This window comes from Sitophilus oryzae, unplaced genomic scaffold, assembly GCF_002938485.1.
Source record: "Sitophilus oryzae breed Bouriz unplaced genomic scaffold, Soryzae_2.0 scaffold_1436_pilon_pilon, whole genome shotgun sequence".
In the NCBI taxonomy this organism is placed as follows: domain Eukaryota; kingdom Metazoa; phylum Arthropoda; class Insecta; order Coleoptera; family Curculionidae; genus Sitophilus; species Sitophilus oryzae.
In genome coordinates, this window is record NW_022146100.1 from 2,568,656 (window position 1) to 2,589,365 (window position 20,710).

The 20,710-nt window shown below is 31.7% G+C and overlaps 1 protein-coding gene across 1 annotated transcript in view; it reads right to left on the reverse strand.

Moving 5' to 3' along the window:
• Positions 1-20,710, reverse strand: part of LOC115876549 — a 108,486-nt gene that overhangs the window by 36,746 nt on the left and 51,030 nt on the right. The gene's annotated exons all lie outside the window — the stretch shown is intronic.

The following is a 20,710-nucleotide window of genomic DNA, read 5'->3' on the forward strand; positions in this document are numbered from 1 at the left end:
ATGATATCGTTGAAAAATCTTTCATAATAAGCAGATTATACAGAATGAAAGAAATAAGTTATTAAATAAAACATATCGAACAATATGAACTACGTTAAAATTCCTTAGTAATATACGTCAGAATATATGCTAAACACATTATATATAATAAAAATATATTAAATTTATAGTTCATGTCTGGCAAATTTGCTATTTTATAGATAAACGTGGCAATATCGATTTTTTTTTCTCGCATTCCTTCCGTAGCTTCAGATCCGCTGGTCAAACAGTAATTCTTCATATGTATTGGTGAGGCACTGCCTCATCTGCCTCATAGGACAAGCCGCCCCTGGAGTGCGTCGAAATAAGAACCGTTCTCAGATACTGGCTTGAGTTATAACTGGTTAAGACAATGTAGGAGACAACGGAAGGGGAACAAGAAAGGTGTACAAACATCTGACTCCCTTCCTGAACATTCTACAACTCGCTTTGGCTTGATGGCGTCAAACTCTTTAGGCCTTATATTTTTCTGGACGGCAACGAATTTACACATTATTTCCATTCTGCATATATTACTCTGTTTAATATGCTCCAAAGTCGATTAATTTATGTATAGTACACTCAAAATTAGTTAATCGATAATTTCGCAATAATTACAGGACAAATTACACTCAATGATTAAATATCCGCTATACCATAGATTTATATAACTTTATCGTATAACGTAGGGTTTCTAATTACATCCTCAAAACGCATTTAAACCCAACGAGTATTAGTTTATGGAATTAAATTAAAATTGCCATATGGAATTATGTTTGGCTGGGAAATATTTACCACAGCATGTTGTTTTAACATAATGGAGTTGTGTAACGATATTGAATATTGACTAAAAAGGTATTAGATTATACATTAGTTTCCCTAAGTAAGTATCTACGTTTATTTTAATAATTAAGGACGAAACAAACAAAACAAGATAAATAGTGGAGTGCTTTAAGCCCTTATGCGATACAAACCTCGGAATTCATTTACTGTGAACGAATTTTTATAAAACTTTTTGCATTGTATTGTTAATAAGATATATTACAAAGTTTACCTATTTAAATTCGTTGCTTTCACTTTAGTATTTAATTAAACACACACATATACAAATGCATACATACAGGATGGCCCCGTTTTCCGGAAAAGCTCTGTATCAGGATTCCTATTTGAGATTTTCACTCCAAACCTTTTACAAAATATATGTTTAATAGTAGTTCACATTTCAAAAATATTTTTATAGATATACAGGGTGAGTCAAATATATATCATTTATTTATTCGAGTTTAGTGAATTTGCTATAAAATTCTGGTTCCGAAAATACCTTAATACCATAGAGTATATTAAATGGTCTTTGAATTATGATCACGTCCATGAAGACGTTAATATAGACGTCCAGGAACCTTCGTATGAGAACTTCTAATCGAGACGATCGAGTTATTGTAAGCTTATCGCTAAGAAACCGCCGTTTGCCAGCTTTTCAAATTGATGACTAATTGCACTTAAGAACCGTACATATTAATTAACGGACTACAAGAAAAAAATTAAATGAAGCAAATCTTATGTCAAGAAGGCCTGCTTCAGGACCAGAACTTAGTAGATGTGTTGACTAGGCCCAAAAAGAAAGGCATGGTCTTAATGGAAAAATTACGAAAAATGTTAGTGCCTTCTTTAAAACCGAATATTTCCAACAAAAATAAAGCTAATGAGATGAACCAAAAAACAAACCATCGAGAAAGAATGTATCTAGATGATAAAATTTTTTTTTAATTTCTTTCTGTTTTAACATATTTCACAGGGTGTTTCAAACTTTCATCAAAAATATCAACATTTTGTTTTCCCTCGTATAATTAACAGAGGGGGAGTTTCATTTTTAATTTAGAAAAAGATACTTAGAAGTCAAATAATTTGGCAACACACTGCTTAAAAAATCATCAAAATCGACCCATTAAAATAAAATCTATTAACCTTTAAAATACATCAAAGTTTTAAGGTGCACATTTTTCGTGCCGATGAATGTATTTCAAAAACTATACATTTTAGTCATTACTTTTCTCATGAAACAAACCTTTATTTTTTTTCTAGAATAGATAGACCAAACCAAAAATCAATTAATATATAGGGTGTTCCGTTACAAAAAACATAACTTTGATGTGTAACTTTTTTTGGGGACACCCTGTAGAGCTGACATAACTCAACATAATTGACTTACATAAGCTCAGAAAATTTCACTTCAATACAAACTTTTGCTTGCAAAAACCGCGTCGCATATGACGCGCCACCCTGTATAATTCGATTTCAATCAAAATTTCAATGATTAGAATATAAGCAGAATAGGTGTAGCTTATGCATTAGATTTATTTATTTCAATAAATTTACTTAGAAAAAGAATTAAAAAAAACAAAATATTAAGAAGAAAATAATTAAGAATTTACTAAAATTACTAAAATAGAAAATTAAAAGTAAAAGAGTAAATTACAGTGCACCTGAAAGATATCAGGTTACAGAATTTCTAGACACTGTTTTCGCTCCTTTGTCATCATTAACATAGGAATTTTTACTAGTTACAAAATTATTGATTAATCTCTTTTTACCTCAGTTAAAAATAAGAACGTCCACGAGAAAAACATGAAAATTTATTAATTTTAAAGTTTTACAATAATATAGTAGATCTAATTAGTCCCTATAAAATGTATAAACTCTGCAGGGCAATTAGCTGTTAAATCCTGTGATATATGCATAGTAAAACTATATACCGTGCTGGCAACTGTTACTTTTGGGTCGGCATTTACATGTGTGGAAGTAAATCGCATAGGGATCTTATTAAGTCGGAATGAGAGAAACGCGACCGACCGACGCGACGCGCGACGGTGTGCTGTTGCGGCGTTGCCGATACGCATATCATGTATAGTAAAATCACGATTGTAAACCGCTTATTTTTAAAAGACTTTTTTTTTCAAGAGATAACTAGATAAAATCATTAGGTTTGTAATGTTTCTGAGCATCTCAAATGAAATTATAAGGATATCGTTAGGGTGTCATTTTTTTATAATGAGAAAACTTCAGTAATCGCGATAATTTGAAAACTCAACTTTTTAACATATAACAGGCCAAACTCAAGACCACTTTAGATATTGAAACTTTTTTCAGAATTCAGAGTTCTAATAGCGCGACCACTATCGAACACCCACTCAATTCCACTTATTTTTACCAAAAAAGCAAGTGTATTTGTATACTAAATACTGGCAAAGATTAGTCTTGGGTCGAGATTTCTGTATGTAGAAGAGTACAATGCGTTTATAATGTACTGAACAAAGAGAGGACAGTAAACACGTTGCCAAACGAATGAAATAAACCGAAAAACTGGGCACATCGCTAAGAGACGTGGAAGGGGATATAGCAGATTTGTCGCAGTTGACCGGTCGACCCAATCAATACCTCTGTCAGTACTTAAAGTTCTAGGGAAAGGTGTGCGTCATGCGTTCAGCTTTACGATTTAATTACGTTTTGTGATACTTGATTTGTTTATTTATTAACGAGTCGTTGTAATTTTCCCTATAGCTTGAATTTTTTAAGTGCATGCTAGAAACACTTGAATTTTTGGTAAAAATAAGTGGAATTGAGTGGGTGTTCGATAGTGGTCGCGTTATTAGAACTCTGAATTCAAAAATCGATATCTCGAAATCTATTAGAAATAATAGATTGTAGTTTTTTCAAGAACTTTAGTAATATTTCTGCTGTATTTTCTTTGTAGACAGTATGTGAAAATCTTTATCAATAAAAAAATTACACGATTGCTAAATATTGCTATGCTCTAAAAGTAAATGGATGGATTGTTTACAATTTTTGAATAGAAAAAACAACCTTGTCGAATTTTTCTTATGTAAACATATTGTAAAATATCCGATCTTGAAAATAAAAAAAGTTTCAATATCTAAAGTGGTTCTTGAGTTATGGCCTGTTATGTGTTAAAAAGTTGAGTTTTTAAATTATCGCGATTACTGACGTTTTCTCGTTATAAAAATAATTACACCTTAACGATATCCTTATAATTCCATTTCAGATGCTCAGAAACAAGTCTAATGATTTTATCTAGTTATCTCTTGAAAAAAAGTCTTTTAAAAATAAGCGGTTTGCGATCGTGATTTTACTTTACTTGATAGGGAAAGGCGTATCGGCAACGCCGCAACAGCACACCGTCGCGCTTCGCGTCAGTCGGTCGCATTTCTCTCACTCCGACTTAAAAAGATTCCTATGCGATTGACTTCCACACATGTAAATGCCGACCCAAAAGTAACAGTTGCCAGCACGGTATACTAGTTTTTTACGATATTCGCCGATGGTGGTAGTACCGGCGGAGAATGCACCAAGCCTATACTCGCTATTTAAACTCTTATTTAAACTATTTAGTGGGCTGTTTACGGTATTCTCCAATAGTGGCAACTAGCAATGGGAACTATCGAATGAATTAGACTATCGAATGGTTACTGAATGAATGATTTCAACTATCGAATGGTTTTATTCGAATAAAATCATTCATTCATTTGTATACTAAAGCGTATGTGACAACCTCGCCGTGCGTCTAAATGGTTATCGTTGGACCACGAGCCACGACTATCGAATGTTTTTGATAAATGAAATTTAGTATTCGTTTGATTTTTACGTGCGTCAGTGCATTATTAGTTCTTCCAAATGTTTATAACTTCGCCTTGTAAATACTATGCTATTTTTGCGTTTATTAAAATAATTAAAATACTAAAATAGTAGTTTTTTTTAATTGACGATTGTGTGCGAAGTGGTTAAAATTTTTCCGAAAATGTGTGTGATTTTCCGTAGCCAGATCTTTCAATTATTTAATTTTATATTGTATATTATGGTTAGATTAGATTGCATTTTTTAATGGGAAATTTTGAGAAGTAGCAATTTTTAAGAAAGATGAGATGAACTTACAATTAATTTTAAAAATACATATTTGTATTTTAGATGCTTTAATAATATGAATTAGTTGAACTTAATAATCACATTTAAGTAATGTGGTTAAGTAAATGGTTATCAAACTCAAATTTTGGGGTGAGAAAATTAAATTGAAAGTTTTACACGTGCCAATTTAAAAAAAAATGTTAACAATGTTTGTATTTTGTTTATGCTAATTCTCTTACATGTAGTTCTTTGCGAAGAAATATTTCATTTATTTTTAAAAGTAAATACCAGTAAAAGTAAATATTATTTTTAAATAGTAATATAAAGTAATAAAAAGTAATATAAATAATTTTGATTCCTAATTTTTTATTTATATTTTCCTTCCATTACACTGCATGCTTAGAACGTTAATAAATGTTTATATTTCATGATTTTAAAATTTGTTGTTAATATAACAAATTAGTTATGTAATTATTATTATTTAATAAACCAACATTGCCATTTAGAGACTATATTATTTTTAAATAGGATCTAATATAAATACTTTTGACTTCTATTTGTTTATATTTTGCTACTACTTAAAAAAATGTTTATATTATTAAATGATTTTAAATTTTGTATAACAAATTATTACTGTTATTATTATTTATTAAACCAGCCTCTCTTTGCGTAAAAACATTAAAAATAATTTTCCTACATCCAAAATAAAAAGTATTATTGCAGTGTAACAACAGAATATTAATAAAAAAATGCAAAACATATAGACATACTATCCCTAACTAACTAATGCTAAAGAATAATATTCTTTGCTAATACCAACTAATACGAATATATGGCAACAGCGCCCTTCATAATGTATTTTCTGTGTGAATACTAGCACCTCAATAAAAAAAATAATGTGTCCTTATCTTTATTAGACTCCGCAAAAAATCAAAAAGATGCCGGCTTCTTTCATAGCATTGCCACCGACCGCTGTCGGGTTTCTAGGAAAGAAACCTACGTCGCCGGACAACTAAAATCCAGTTTATATTTTATTAAAATCGATCCTGACGAATAAATGAATTTGATAAATGAATGAATTTTATAAATGAATGGTTTTTGCTGCCGAATTACTAGAATATATTTCAAGGCAGATGACGCATCTATTCGATAATTTTTATTCGAATAGTTTTCGACGAATGTTTTCTTACTAGCTATCGAATTATTCGAATGAATTGCAACTATCGAATATTTCGATAGAATTCATTCGATAGTTCCCACTACTAGTGGCAACACCGGCGCGGCGGAGAATGCACGGGAGGCGTTAAACGCTATTTATACGGGAGCTACTATTATTATAATAAAAATTAGGAAATCATTTGCCAACCAATAAAAATGAACGTGATATAAACCTTTATCGTGTTCATTTAAAAATGACGATGGAAAATGATGGTTTATTACGGACCGTTTATGAAAGGGTTTTCCTTCCGCTAACTTTTACAGTAAATATAAACGAAATTTACGAGGGCGTGTGTTTCTGAAGCCTATAAACTATGAAACGTATCGGCCGAAGCCGTACGGGGATTTCGAAGTTATTGCTTTTTTATTGCGTGTGTGGGAATTTTTAAAACGGTCCGGGTTTAGGTTGGAGTTCTACCAGCAGGCACAGTATTTTTGAACTAATAAACTTTACTTTGTTAGACACAGTTTAAAAAGTTTTTAGTAACCAAGGAAACCAAAAAAAAAAACGACTTTGTCAGTTACTTTGTAAATAGTAAATTAATGTTTTTTACTCAAAATTATTAATATCTGAAATCCCGATGCATATGAGAGCGACAAAATTAATAAATGTAAAGATAATATGAACAGAGATAATGGTCCAATTCCTTTCTGTTCTCAGTTCCCTATTGCTTCAGTCTATTGCTTAGCTCGGTAATTAATTGTTACGCTTGGTTGTATTTGACGCAGTCGGATAGTTTGGCCATAGTTTAAGGAAAAGAGAAGTTGCACTCTCGCAAATATTTTCTGCCAGTTTTTGCAAGCTGTCGAATATCGGCAGCTTGCAAAGCGTTTCAGTTGAATGCCGTCCGTCCAGCTGTGAGGTTCGAGCGTTGCGTCCCAGCACAGAGACGAATTGACAAAAAATGAGTGCCTTACTGTGTGCTGCTATTAATTGTAGTAATAATTCAAAAAATTGTTCTTTGAGATTTTTTAGATTTCCCTCAGATGTAAATCGGCAAGCTGACAGTAATTGTCAATAAACATTTAATTATATTTGTTTATTTTAGAAGCTGAGATATTATGTAATTAATTAATTGTTATTATTTTTTTTAGCATGTGGCCAAATCTTGGAAATAGTTTTTTAGATATACAGGTTGTCTTAAATATGCGCACGAAAATATTCTTTGGTCAGGGGATTTGCCATAAAATTTTCATTCCAATAATAATTTACGAGATAATTTATATAGATTGGTTTTTGAAACAATTTTAGAGTAAATATTTTGTACATCTAAAGTCTCCGCAAATTATTCATATTTTTTAAATGAAAGAATTTTATAATATCATAATCTATTATAAATTTAGTGGACTGTATTTTTTTACGTTTTTTTTTATTTTATTTAGTTTTTATTATAAGTGGTCGTAATAGAACAATATTCAAAATATTATAGACAAAATATTGAGTTTAAATTGGAGGGAAGAAAAGTGCCACACCTAGCTTTAAACCACCGTAAATATACAGGGTGGCCCATTATTGCGAGGAAGTCCAATATCGTCGTTCTTGTCGAAGATGTGAAAAAAGTTTTTTCATATGTTTCAAGGTTTATAAAGGGTCGTATCCTAAAATATTTTGTTATATACAGGGTGTCACAAAAAAGTTATGGCAAAGTTAATTTTATATATTTTTTTTTAATTATTTTACATCATTCTATATACATTATTCTACATAGGGTATTTTTTATGGCGATGGCGTCACCAAAATCGGAATATTTAAAATGGTATATCTCAATTTTTTTAAATGCAACATTCTGTATATTATTTTTCGGTCAGATGCAGAATTAAAAAGTGAACATTTTTTTATTTAAAGTGTTTCTCTAAATTTTTAACGGTTTCGCAGTATTATATTACATATAGCTCTTTCAACAGTAAATTTTTATCAAAGCCACCTAATATGATCTTTGTCTGATATTTTATCGCTGAAAATCCCATATGTACTGAAATACAGAAAATATTTGCAAAACACCTAAAAATTTAAGAATACTTTAAATACAAAAAATGTTCACTTTTTAATTCTACATCTGAAAGAAAAATTATATACTAGGTGTTGCATTTAAAAAAAATGAGATACAACATTTTAAATATTACGATTTTGGTGACGCCATAAAAAATACCCTGTATACGATAAAGTAAATTTTTCTACACGAATTTATTCTGGTGTCCTTGTCATGTTTAAGAAAACCTAACTAAGTATTAATAAAGTTATATTCACTCTAGTTTTTTGTCACTTTTCATATATAATGTTTTTAACCAAAGTTTTAGTAAATAAGAAATAATATGGCAACACCGCAGTGTGCTTTAAATAGAATCCAGTTATCTACAGAAAACTAAACTTGTTTTAAATCAAAAAAAAAATTGTAGAAAATCTCTGAAATAGATAATAATATAAAAATATGTCATTATATATATTTTCCGCATTTCTTCCCATCAGAATATTATCTGATACAGAAGAATTGTTACCTACACGAAATGTGAAAACATTCTGTTTTCAAGCAAGTTTTTACTCGATGATCAATTTATTTTATTTTATTTTATTGGGAACTCATATTTTTCTAAATACATATCTGTGAAACTACGGCGAGTGCCACGACTATACTTTGCCTAGTTAATAGACCACAACTATACAGCTACGTCAGTGGTCACGGGAGGCGAGAACAAGGTCATATAAAGTGGCAGAAAAAGAACAAAGGATTTGACAAGGAATAAATCTACTAGTTTCCTTATACTATGGTTTGGAGAGAGAGAGAGAGAGAGAGAGAGATTTTGCTTCAGACGACGGGAGTAGATATATCTCCTGAAACATTAATATTTTTTTTCGGTTAGGCAAGTTTGTTCTACTTGGTAAAAATTCCTGACAAATTGGTCGCTACCATCACATTGAATTGTATATCTCGAAATAAACTTAACATAACAATAATATATAACAATATTCAGATTCTAATTTAAATTAGATCCTAAACTACTTTTAACAGAGAGGTTCTGTGAAATACACTGCATGTTCTGTCGCTTAATAAAGCTACACCAAATTTGGTTTTAATCATGCATGATTCATCCAAATTTCAGATTATATTTCGAACTGAAACACCAATTAACTGAACTTTAATAACAAAATCACGAACTACTTAAATATGAATTTACAAACTATAACAGCTTAAATACAATTTCACGAATGCATAATTACGAAAGCAAAAACAACTGACCAACTATGACCTAAATGTAATTTCATATAATTAAATTAGTTTGAAAAATACTAATATCATCAGTAGATCGTGTTTTTATTTTATTTTTTTTAATTGTACGTTTTAACGTATTTTATCATTAATCTTTATTATTATTAACAATACATTGTAGTTGCATATACAGTAGGGTGGGCCAAAAAAGACAAAAAAACAATTGATATATGGGGATATGTCATTCTATTTAGAGTGTCATTTTCTATGTCAGCTTCGCAGTACAATTAATACCATCAAAAATAAATCCTCTTCTGGGACCGACGGGCTAACTTTAAAAATGTTTTCGAATCTGCCAGAAAGCACTCTGAATCACCTAACAACTTTAATAAACATGTCGTTCCAAAATGGTATTTTTCCAAAATGTCTTAAGACGGCAATAATCATTCCACTGCACAAAGGAGGAGACAAAGATGAAGCTTCTAACTATCGCCCAATTGCACTCCTTCCAACGCTATCTAAGATCATAGAAAGGTTGGTTAAAAGCAGGCTGGTATCTTTTCTGTTTAAGTACAAAATACTTACTGAATATCAATTTGGATATCTAATCAACAAGTCCACAAATGACGCTATGTTTTCCCTCCTTTATAAAGTTTACTCCAGCCTAAACAACCATCATTCTACAGCAACAATTTTCTGTGATTTTTCTAAGGCGTTCGATTGTGTAAATCATAAGATCCTAATTAATAAACTGCAGCACTATGGGTTCAGGGGATCATCTCTCGAATGGTTTAAGTCGTATCTGAGCAACAGAAGTCAACTTGTGAGGGTGGATACCACGTTGTCTTCTAGCAAGCCAATAGAATGTGGAGTACCACAAGGCTCAGTACTAGGCCCTATTTTGTTTCTTCTTTTTATTAACGACATTGCTAACATAAACATCAGTGGCAAAATATGTCTTTTTGCGGACGACACTAGCTTCACTTGGAGCAACAAGGACATCGCGGCACTTCATAGGATTATATCAAATGACTTAATCACCATTAAATCTTGGTGCGATTCGAACCTCCTGAGTCTCAACATTTCTAAAACTAAGGCTTTGTCGTATAAAAACTCGTTGCAGCCTTTTGTACTTGACAACACCACCATTGACGTCGTAAAATCCGTAAAATTCTTAGGGCTTGTTGTGGACAATTCTCTGAAATGGGACATACATATCGAAGCTTTGTCGAAAAAATTGAGCTCTGCCTGTTTTGCATTAAGGTCTGTTTCTAAGGAGCTTAACTTGTCAGTGGCTAGAACTGTTTATTATGCACTTTTTGAGTCGCACCTCAGGTATGCCCTTCCATTCTGGGGTACGTGTTGTGCGGCTCAATTTGACCGCATTTTCAAGCTCCAGAAGAGAGCTGTTCGATATTCACTGGGACTAAACAGCAGAACTCATTGCCGGGGCTTTTTTAGAGAATTAAAAATATTGACTCTTCCTTCCTTATTTATATTTGAATCCGTTTGCCTAATACGTAAACATGTATCAGCTTCTCAAGAAAGGCCATCTCACACTTATCCACTCAGGAACGCGGAGCAAGATCTTTATCTACCTACCCCACGCTCAGAGTTAGTTAAAAGTTCAATATTATACAACTCGAAAAAAATGCACAATCACCTGCCATTTGAAATCAAATCCATAACATCATTTTTTTCATTTCGCAAAGCATTGAACTCTTATTTACTAGACAAGGCTTTCTACGCCGTTAATGAATTATATTTGAATTGAAAATCGAATTTGATCTTGAAAACACTGGTCTAATGTTTGCTATTGCTATATTTACTAATGACATCGAAATTAATTTATTTAGAGGTCATTGATATTTTGCTATAAACTGGCTAAATATTTTTGAATATTATTTTAATTTTTTTTGTTCTTTGACATTGTAAACATTTATATATGTTTATTTTAACAATAAGACTGACAATATTATTTGTAAATGTTTTGTATTATCTTTTGTTTGTTTGTTTGTGTACCTTGTTTTTTTACTTTGTTTGTTAGTTTACCTTTGTCCACAAATTGAAAAATTTTTTGACAATAAAGGCATTTATTATTATTATTATTATTATTATTGAATAAAGTAAAAAAATACCGAGGGTGCCATTTAAAAATCAAAAGTTGTTATCATTTCCGGTGAAACAGGAAGAGACAGAAAACAATTGAATACGTCAATCAATCCTAATTTATGTCATATACTAACATACCAAATCACATTTTTTTATCTGAAAAAATAAAAAAGTTATAGGGGGTGAGCCACTGTTGAGACGCATCCGGTATTGTAGTTAAAAAACCGCCCCGAATAAATTAATTTTGTTATGTATTATTAAATTATATAGAGTTATAATTCTATAATTTTTAAAACCGTTTTTAGTTTAAGATTTTCTCGTATTTTGTTTTGTATATTTTAATATTTATTTACGGCTTATTTTATTTAAAATTCTCTAACAGCGCTACATTGTCAACATTAAAGTAACAATATTATTGCGAGCGTTTTCTCTAATAAAGTATAAAATATTTTATATATTTCTGATTACGCTTTAGTAAAATTGTCTTGCTCCGACGAACGGAATAGTTAATTGACTTATGAAAAAATATTTAAATTTTAATTTTATATTTTATTTATTACTCTTGCTCTGAAATTTTGTTTTGTATGTTGATAAAGGGAATAAGATAATAATTCAATTATTTTACGCCTTTCAATTCTATGGAAATGGCTCATACAGCACATCAAATCACATTTACGATGTGTTTACATTATTAGACGTAGACACAGGGTGACACAATTCCCCCGATGTAAATATGCTACGTTTACACATTGTAGTTCAATACGTATGCACAAAGGTTAAACGTCCGCCTCACAATGTAGCCACAGTATAGCATTTACGTATACACAAAGTAAGGGATATACAGTGTGCCGTAGGATACACAGTGCTTGTGTATTACGTTTAAACTCTGTTTACACATTGCAGTTGGGACTACCGCGTGTATAAGTATGTATTTTGCTTCGTATATACATCTTGTGCTTGATAAAACTACTTCTTATGAACGAATTTAGGAAATAATACAAGTTTTGATGCCTAACTTTTCGTTCTTTTTAAGAAATATTTATTCAATGACTCCAATTATATCTTTATAGGACGAAAATTAGGAAGTATTTGTTTTTTCCAAACGTATCTCGATCGTAAGTTCAAGAGAAGTAGCCTTAAAATTGTTCCAGTTTTGTTTTGTATTAAATGTACCACTTTTCTTCCATAAAATGGATTAAATGGTTAAAAAATAAAATTCTTATATTTCTTTATATCATGAAACGCAATATCGCAAATAACACAATAATAATAATTATTTTACACTGCAGAAACCAGAAGTAAGAAAAGTGTACTACACTGTAAAAGAACAGAATTTGTATAAAATGTATTAAAAATATAAGTACCTAGTATAACAACATACTAAAATAGTAAACACTGGTATATCGCCACGATTTGGTGGACCTCGTTTAGTCATTTTTTTCTGCTCTTTTCCCTCCAAGCAGTTGGTTTGTTAGCATACTCATTCAACCAGCACTCTGTTGGACTTTGTTATATTTTATTTCCAGATTAACAATCTCACCCTTAAATTTTATATGAAACTGATTATTGAATATTAAACATATCTGTATATTGATCCATCAATAACTTACCGAATATCAGTGTAAGAAGTTCTTTGAAGTGTTTAACTCTTTCTTTCTCTGGTCCATTTAGATTTTTATTATTTCCAAATTAAAAAAAAATATATTGCAGAGCTAACCTCTTTATCATTATATGAGAATATTTGGAGTTTTCATTCATTGGAGTCAAAAATTGGTAAATTGGGTATCGAGTAAGAGAAGAGGCGTTGCTATAATATTAATAATACTCTTAGGAAGGTATAACAAGGTAATTAAAAACTTGTGCTTACCTTAAAATCTCTTTTGAACTACACACAAACAGAACATTTATATAGAGCTTCCGAATGACAAAACAATAATGGCTGCTAACACATACCACTCCTAGAAAGGAGAAAGGAGAGAGGACACATAAGATACACTTGGTCGGTGTATCTACGCTGAGGCTATCCGCGCGTGCGCACACCTTCATTTCATGCTAGAATGTAGACACAACAGTACACTATTACAAAGTGTCTATATAGATATTTATATTATGTGTATACGTCACATTTTTACAAGGTGTGTACTATAGGCACAACTATGATACGAAGTATCACACATACATATGACTTATACATTGTCTGTCTCATATACCGACGCCAGATTTCATCATTTTAATAATTATTTGTTACGTTACAAAAAACTCTTTAGAATCTTGAGTGCATACGGTATACAACTAGTAAACACTGTATCACCCAATTCTATCAATATAAACCTGCGTGTATTTCATATGAAAATTATATATAGAACTAGATGAACACTTAGGTTCACTTTAACATATGTTGTTTCTCATGTGTCTCCCTTGTAGAAATGTAATTTCATTTGGACGTGCTATATGGGTAGTAACTTGCAAAATGTCACTATCTTCATTTGATACATTGAAGTTTAAACTTTTGGTCGTCCAGGTACAAATCCTTTTTATAAACGTTATTATAAATACCAAACATTTTATTTTCCTGTCACAAAGGATGAACCCAATAACAATGATCTTTGTTCATTTTTTTTTCTTCTGATATTAAATGTTTAGTTCATCCTTTGAGGCTGATGACATTTTCGACAATAATAAAATTACTGATGAGATGAAGCAGTGACACCAACGTCGCTTGCTACTGCTTCGCGGCTATTCAAGTGCCACACTGTGGAAAGACCCAATATAAAATGTTGGACATTGACTTAAAAATAAAATTTTAAATTAAATAATTTTGGTAGAAGATTTGAATTACTTAAAGTCCAGACCGTTATATTTTATCCAACTCAAAAAAATATTTTTAATTATATATCTGTTTGAAAAGTTTCAAATGAAGATATTACACTGACTTAATTATGGTATTCATTTCTTGTGAAACAACCTAGTTTTATAAAAACTGGCAAAGACATTAATAATTTTTTTTAACCATACATATTAGTGCAAACGATTGTTTTCACTTTAAAATAAAAGATATATATAGTCACAAAAGTTTGGGAGAACAATTGTATATAAGAGACACATAAACATTTTTTTGCTGCCAAATACTATATTTAGTAGCAAAAAAATGTGTATGTAGAAAAATAAAAAAATGGCCAAAGTTGGCCAAGACTTTATATATATCACAAGGTAGATTAAGCCTTTCTAATAACGAAACTAATTTAACATCTTGCCCCAGCTTGCCCCCCTCTAAAAATTTCCATTTAATATATTACTAATACATGTTATACTAAAATCAAAAACCTTTTCAATTCCAATAAATTAATTTAAAATTTTTAGAGTCAAATTATCTTTATTTTTTTATAAATTTATTAATATTTAATTATTAATTGGATAAATACAAAATGACGCTAAAATCAAAAACAGATACAGGGTGCTACAAATATATGGAAAACTTATAAACTATTGGAAAAAGAAAGAGGGTTAAAGTGCAGTGTTGAGGTTTCTTGTTTGTAATAAAAATATTCTAGTGCGTTGATTTACTGTTATATTCTTTGCTTATAATAAAGTTATTGTACAGAGTGTCCCACTAAGAATAGCTCTCGGCTATATCTCGGAAAGTCTTAGCCGTGAGGCTTGCGGAAAAAAATATTCATAACTAAAGAGACCATGAGAAAACGCTGGAAATTATTTTCAAATTTGTAGAGTAGTTTTTACACAACTTTGCCTAGACTTAATAAATAATAGCTTCATAATCTTCAGTAAATTCTGAATATTTTTTGTTAGAACCATTTTCCCCTATCTGCCAAAATAAAGTGGTGGGGAAGGTTAGATCTGTTTTTATTTAAGTATTAATAATTCCGGACTGGATAGACGGAATCCAACTAACGGGGGCTCGTTTAAAAGACCGTTTCTTACTCTATATTATACCATATAAACAATAATAGTAAGCTTTTGAACGTAGATGCTAGGGGGCGCTGTCTTACAAATTAACAAACATTGCGCGTTTTTTCAAAAAAAAATGCGATGGTATATGTCATTTTAGCTGATAGTAAAGAGTAATGAAAGCTTAAAAAGTCAGTGAAAACCGCATCTTGATATCTTCTTTCAAATCGAAGATATTAGCAAAGTTATATTAAATAGGAAAATATATGTAAGCCCTTAATTACCATATTTTTATAACACGGTATCAGTAGTCTTAGATTTCAGTGGTAAAATCTAAAGCTATTTCTTTTTAAAAGGATCAAAACTAAAACATTCCACGACAGTTTGGCAAAGTTTATAAGCATTTAAAACTTGTAAGATTTTTTCCAAAACATACTATATTTTTAGGTCACCCTGTAGATGGTTTGTAACGAGCCAACCACTTTCTTTCATTAAAGTTTAAAATTGTTCTGTTTATACATTATTACGGTATATAAAAATCATTTTTTCGTCTTTTGGATTAAAAGTGTTGAGAAGAAAACCTTATGTCCAACAGCTCCCATAAGCTCGTCCCACTGTGTGCCACACCAATTAATCGCCATTCCTACACCTCCATTAGCTTCATATGATCATATGTCCAGAAAATTTAGTATAAAAAGAGTCATAATTAGAAGTTTACATTATGGCTATGATTTTTGAGATACCTATGGTAAAAAAACTTACAGCATTGTAGTAGTTCTTTGTCCACGGGTATTGGAACACTCTGTATAGGTAGTTTTAATGTATTTAAAACACAATTATTTTTCAAACATTTCCTTGTTTGAAAAAAAAAATAGCAAAAAGAAGCATAATGTATCGACCACGACAAAAATTGAGTAATTTAATTTCCTTTTTCCCTTTGCCGCATGTACTGTATTTTCAGTTTGTTTAGCGTTAGGCGAAGTTTTATGAACGAGATAAAAACAACCTTTTCCACGCTGTAGTTAAACGGACTGGTAATTAAGCACGGCAAGGGCTCAAACGAAATTAAAATGTTTCGTTATTACAACGGCCAATTATATCGCAACTTGAACCTCCATCAATTTAGCGATGTATTTGGCTCACTCTGCATCTATGTTTTTTTTTTTGAAAAATTGATTATTTGTTAATAAAATTTCAATTAACTGGTCACAGAATAATTGTATTTCTTTATTTATTTTAGCTAATAATTATGCAAAAAGATGTGATGAGTTTCGTTTAATAAGTCTGATGAGTCAAGTCCTAAAGCTGTTTTTAAAGGTTCTGCATAATCGAATCCGAAGAAAATGCGAGCTAGACATAAGTGAACAGCAAATGGGATTTCGCGAGGGACTGGGGACGAGAGAAGCCCTGTTTGCGCTATCGGTGCTTTTGCAGAAGTGCAGAGATCAACGAAAGGAGGTACACCTATGCTTCATAGACTACACGAAGGCATTCGACTGCGTCAACCACAGGGAATTGCTGAGCATCCTTGAAAGAAGAGGCCTGGATACCCAAGACCTGAAAATTATCCAAAAGCTATACGAACAACAAGTAGCGACAGTAAAACTACAGGACACTGAAACAACAGCAATACCTATCAAGCGTGGAGTTAGGCAAGGATGCGTATTGAGCCCTATGCTCTTCAATATGTACTCCGAACTAATATTTCGAAATGCGCTTGAGGGATCAGAAGACGGCATAAAAGTGAATGGCAGGCTGATTAACAACATGAGATATGCTGATGATACCGTCGTTATTGCAGACACCACTGAGGGCCTGCAAAGACTTCTTGATAGACTGTCCTCGGTGGGCGACTCAATGGGTCTCAGGATAAATACAAACAAAACAAAAGTCATGGTGATAAATAGAGATGCAAGACAGGCAACGGAGGTAGTCGTAGGTGGGACACCAATAGCAAGAGTCTCAAAGTTTAGATATTTGGGCAGTTGGATTAGTGAAGACCTAAACCCAGACATTGAGATCAGAGCTCGAATTGAGATGGCTAGATCAAACTTCCTAAAATTGCGGAACCTACTGTGCGATAAACGTCTCAACATCCATATAAAAGACAACTTCGTCAAGTGCTACGTACTTTCCACACTTCTCTACGGGGTTGAGTCGTGGACACTCAAAGTAAGCGCAATGAATAAGTTGGAAGCATTTGAGATGTGGGTATATCGCAGAATGCTGAGAATACCATGGACTGACCGTGTCTCGAATGAACGAGTTCTAAACCAAATGAACAAGGACCGAGAACTCCTCGATGTAATAAAAAAGAGGAAAGCAGCCTATTTGGGCCATATCATGAGACATAGCAAGTATGAATTCCTTCAGCTCATCATCGAGGGTAAAATTGAGGGAAAGCGCGGACCCGGACGACGGCAATGCTCCTGGCTGAAGAACATTAGAGATTGGACAGACCTGGACTCACATACTTTGCTGAAAAGAGCGAAAAATGGAGAGGAATTTGCCATGATTGTTGCAGATCTTCACTAAATGGAGAAGGCACTTTAAGAAGAAGAAGAATAATTATGCAGGGTGAGTTTTCTACGATGTTCTCTATGGCTATCTCGGAAACTACTGGAGATAGAGAGTCGGTTAAATGGAGAAAGAATTGCAGTTTTGTGGGGTCATAAATATGAGCCTTTCAGATTTTTGAAAAAATTCATGGCTTACTAGATATTTCGAAAAAAACAAATTTGGCCATGACTTCATAAAAAGCGCCATTTTTTAAGCTTTCTAATCAGCGATATAAGCTATAATATGTTTTTTTTTCGAAAAATAACTGAGTTATAGCCAATTCTTATCTTTCTTGACTAATTTCACCTAGTTGGTATGGTATTCTTATTCTGTTATGATTTATAACTTATAAAAATACAGAATATTTTATTAAACGATTCTTTACAATTTACATTGCACAAACTAAAACTTGAAAGAAACTAATATCACTACATACACTTTAAGTTATTTTAGCGAATGTTCAAAATAAACGCCATTATTTTGAGTACATAAAATGCATCTTTATAAAACTGAATTACAAGCTTTTCCTACAGAATGATCTGTCTTTAATAAACTTCTCCCGTACCGCCTCTTCGAGTGCATCTCTTAATACATAACTTCTTTTGTCAACCTTGTTGTTAACCATACCGCAAAAAAAAATCTAAAATGGATAGGTCAGGTGATCGAGGAGGCCCATGCAAATGGTCCACCTCTTCCTATCCCTAAGTTAGCATAATTATGATAATAATAAATTTTAACATTTCTTTCATTATGAGGGGGAATGTCATAATGAAAATCATGTTGGAACCACTTTATTGATGCGCGACTATCTAACTTTAACTTTTCTAAAAAACGTAAGTAACCTTCACCGGTCAACGTATCCTCGTAAATGTATGGCCAAGAAAAGTTGAACCAATAATCCTACACACTATTCTTCGTTTGAAAAATTCATATTTACAATTTTTGTTTATTTTAATTTATTAAGTTTGTATGTGACAGTTTCACATTACTGAGAGCAACGACAATTGAACTTGTTTCCATGGCTAACTAAGTGAAATTGTTTAAAAATGATAAGAATTGGCTATACCTCAGTAATTTTTCGAAAAAAAAAACATATTATAGCTTATATCGCTGAAAAGCTTAAAAAATGGCCTTTTTTTGAAGTCATGGCCAACTTCCATTAAAAAAAACATATGTTTGTGTCATATGTCAAAAATGAGAGGCTTTAGAAAAAAACTGAGGACACAATCTCATTAAGGATGTGATTATTTTTGACAATTTCCCATAGTAAATATAGAATTTTTGGACAAAGGGACGCGACGAAAGTCCCATACTTACACTTCGCTACTTCACTTCCTTCCTTCGTCGCGTCCCTTCGTCCAAAAATCTTATATTTACTATGGGAAATGTCGATTTTATGCGACTGTGTGTTCCTTCGTCAAAACGCTCCTTCGTCCGTTTACTTCCTCGAAACGCTCCTTCCCCGTACTGTCAGTTTTTGAACGAAGTAGCAAAGGAATAATCACGAACACAAAAAAATATTAAAATATATAAAATATATAAATCGATCTTGGATTTCATTCGTAGTTGATTTCTTGATTTGGCAGTACGTCTGTACAGGGCGTCCCATTTTCGTGTGTTTTGCAGGGTTTCTGGTTTATGAGTCGAGATACAAAGATGCGGTTTGCACATTACGCTGTTACTTTTTTATGAAACTAAAGATGCTACATACAGATATGTCCTAGCTCTCTTACTTAAAATACAGGGCGAATCTGAGATTATTGTATTTTTCGATCCCCTTTGTATCATAACTTATCGAAAAGGCGAAAACGGTCTCCCGTTTTTCACGTAGAATGCAGTGACGTAACTATTTCTTGGTTGGAATCTGTCTTTTTTAAATTGACTAAAACTTATATGTTTTTTTAAATGCGATATTTTGTATATTATTTTATTTTCCTTGTTACGGGCTTTCTAAAATACTTATTTTCATAAAAGTGGTAAAAATGCATTATTTAACTTTATTACATAGTCGGCCGGTTTAAATTAGGTAGTCAAAACAATCAACTAAAATTATCTGGTAAAATTAAGTTAAATAAAATAAGAGCCGTTTAGCAGTTTAGCAGTACCTAAATAAATAAATATAGAGTATATTATAATTTTAGAAAGCTCATAACAGGGCAAATAAAATAAAAGATAATATATAGAGTGTCCTGTTTAAAAAAAGAAGTTTGAGTCATTTTTCGAAACTAGTACTAGTTTCGTCACTGCATTCTACCTGAAAAACGAGACACGGGCGGTGGGTAAATACTCAATGGGTAGAACAAAACAAAATCAGGGTATCCGGTATATACCTGTACATTTAGATGAACAGTCTAATTTTATAAAAGGTATTTTCAACGACCGCATAGTAAATACCCGGTATAATACCAGTAATATCAAGAATACGAGTATATCTACAATATTCCTTATATATATATATATATTGGTATATTTCTATTCCCGGTATTATACCGGGTATTTACTATGCGGTCGTCGGAAACTCCTTTTATTAAAATTAGGATCTTCATCTAAATCTACAGGTTTTATTTATTCCCAGATTTTATTTATCTACAAAGTTATAAGATAATCGAGATACAAAGGTTATCGAAAAATGCAAAAATTTCTACTAATTAAAAAATAAAAAGTAGAAGAAAGAAATAAGAAATAACTTTAAACTAAGAAGGCTAGGATAAATCTGTGTATAGCATATTTAGTTTCATAATAAGTAGAACAATGATGTGAAAACGGCATCTTTA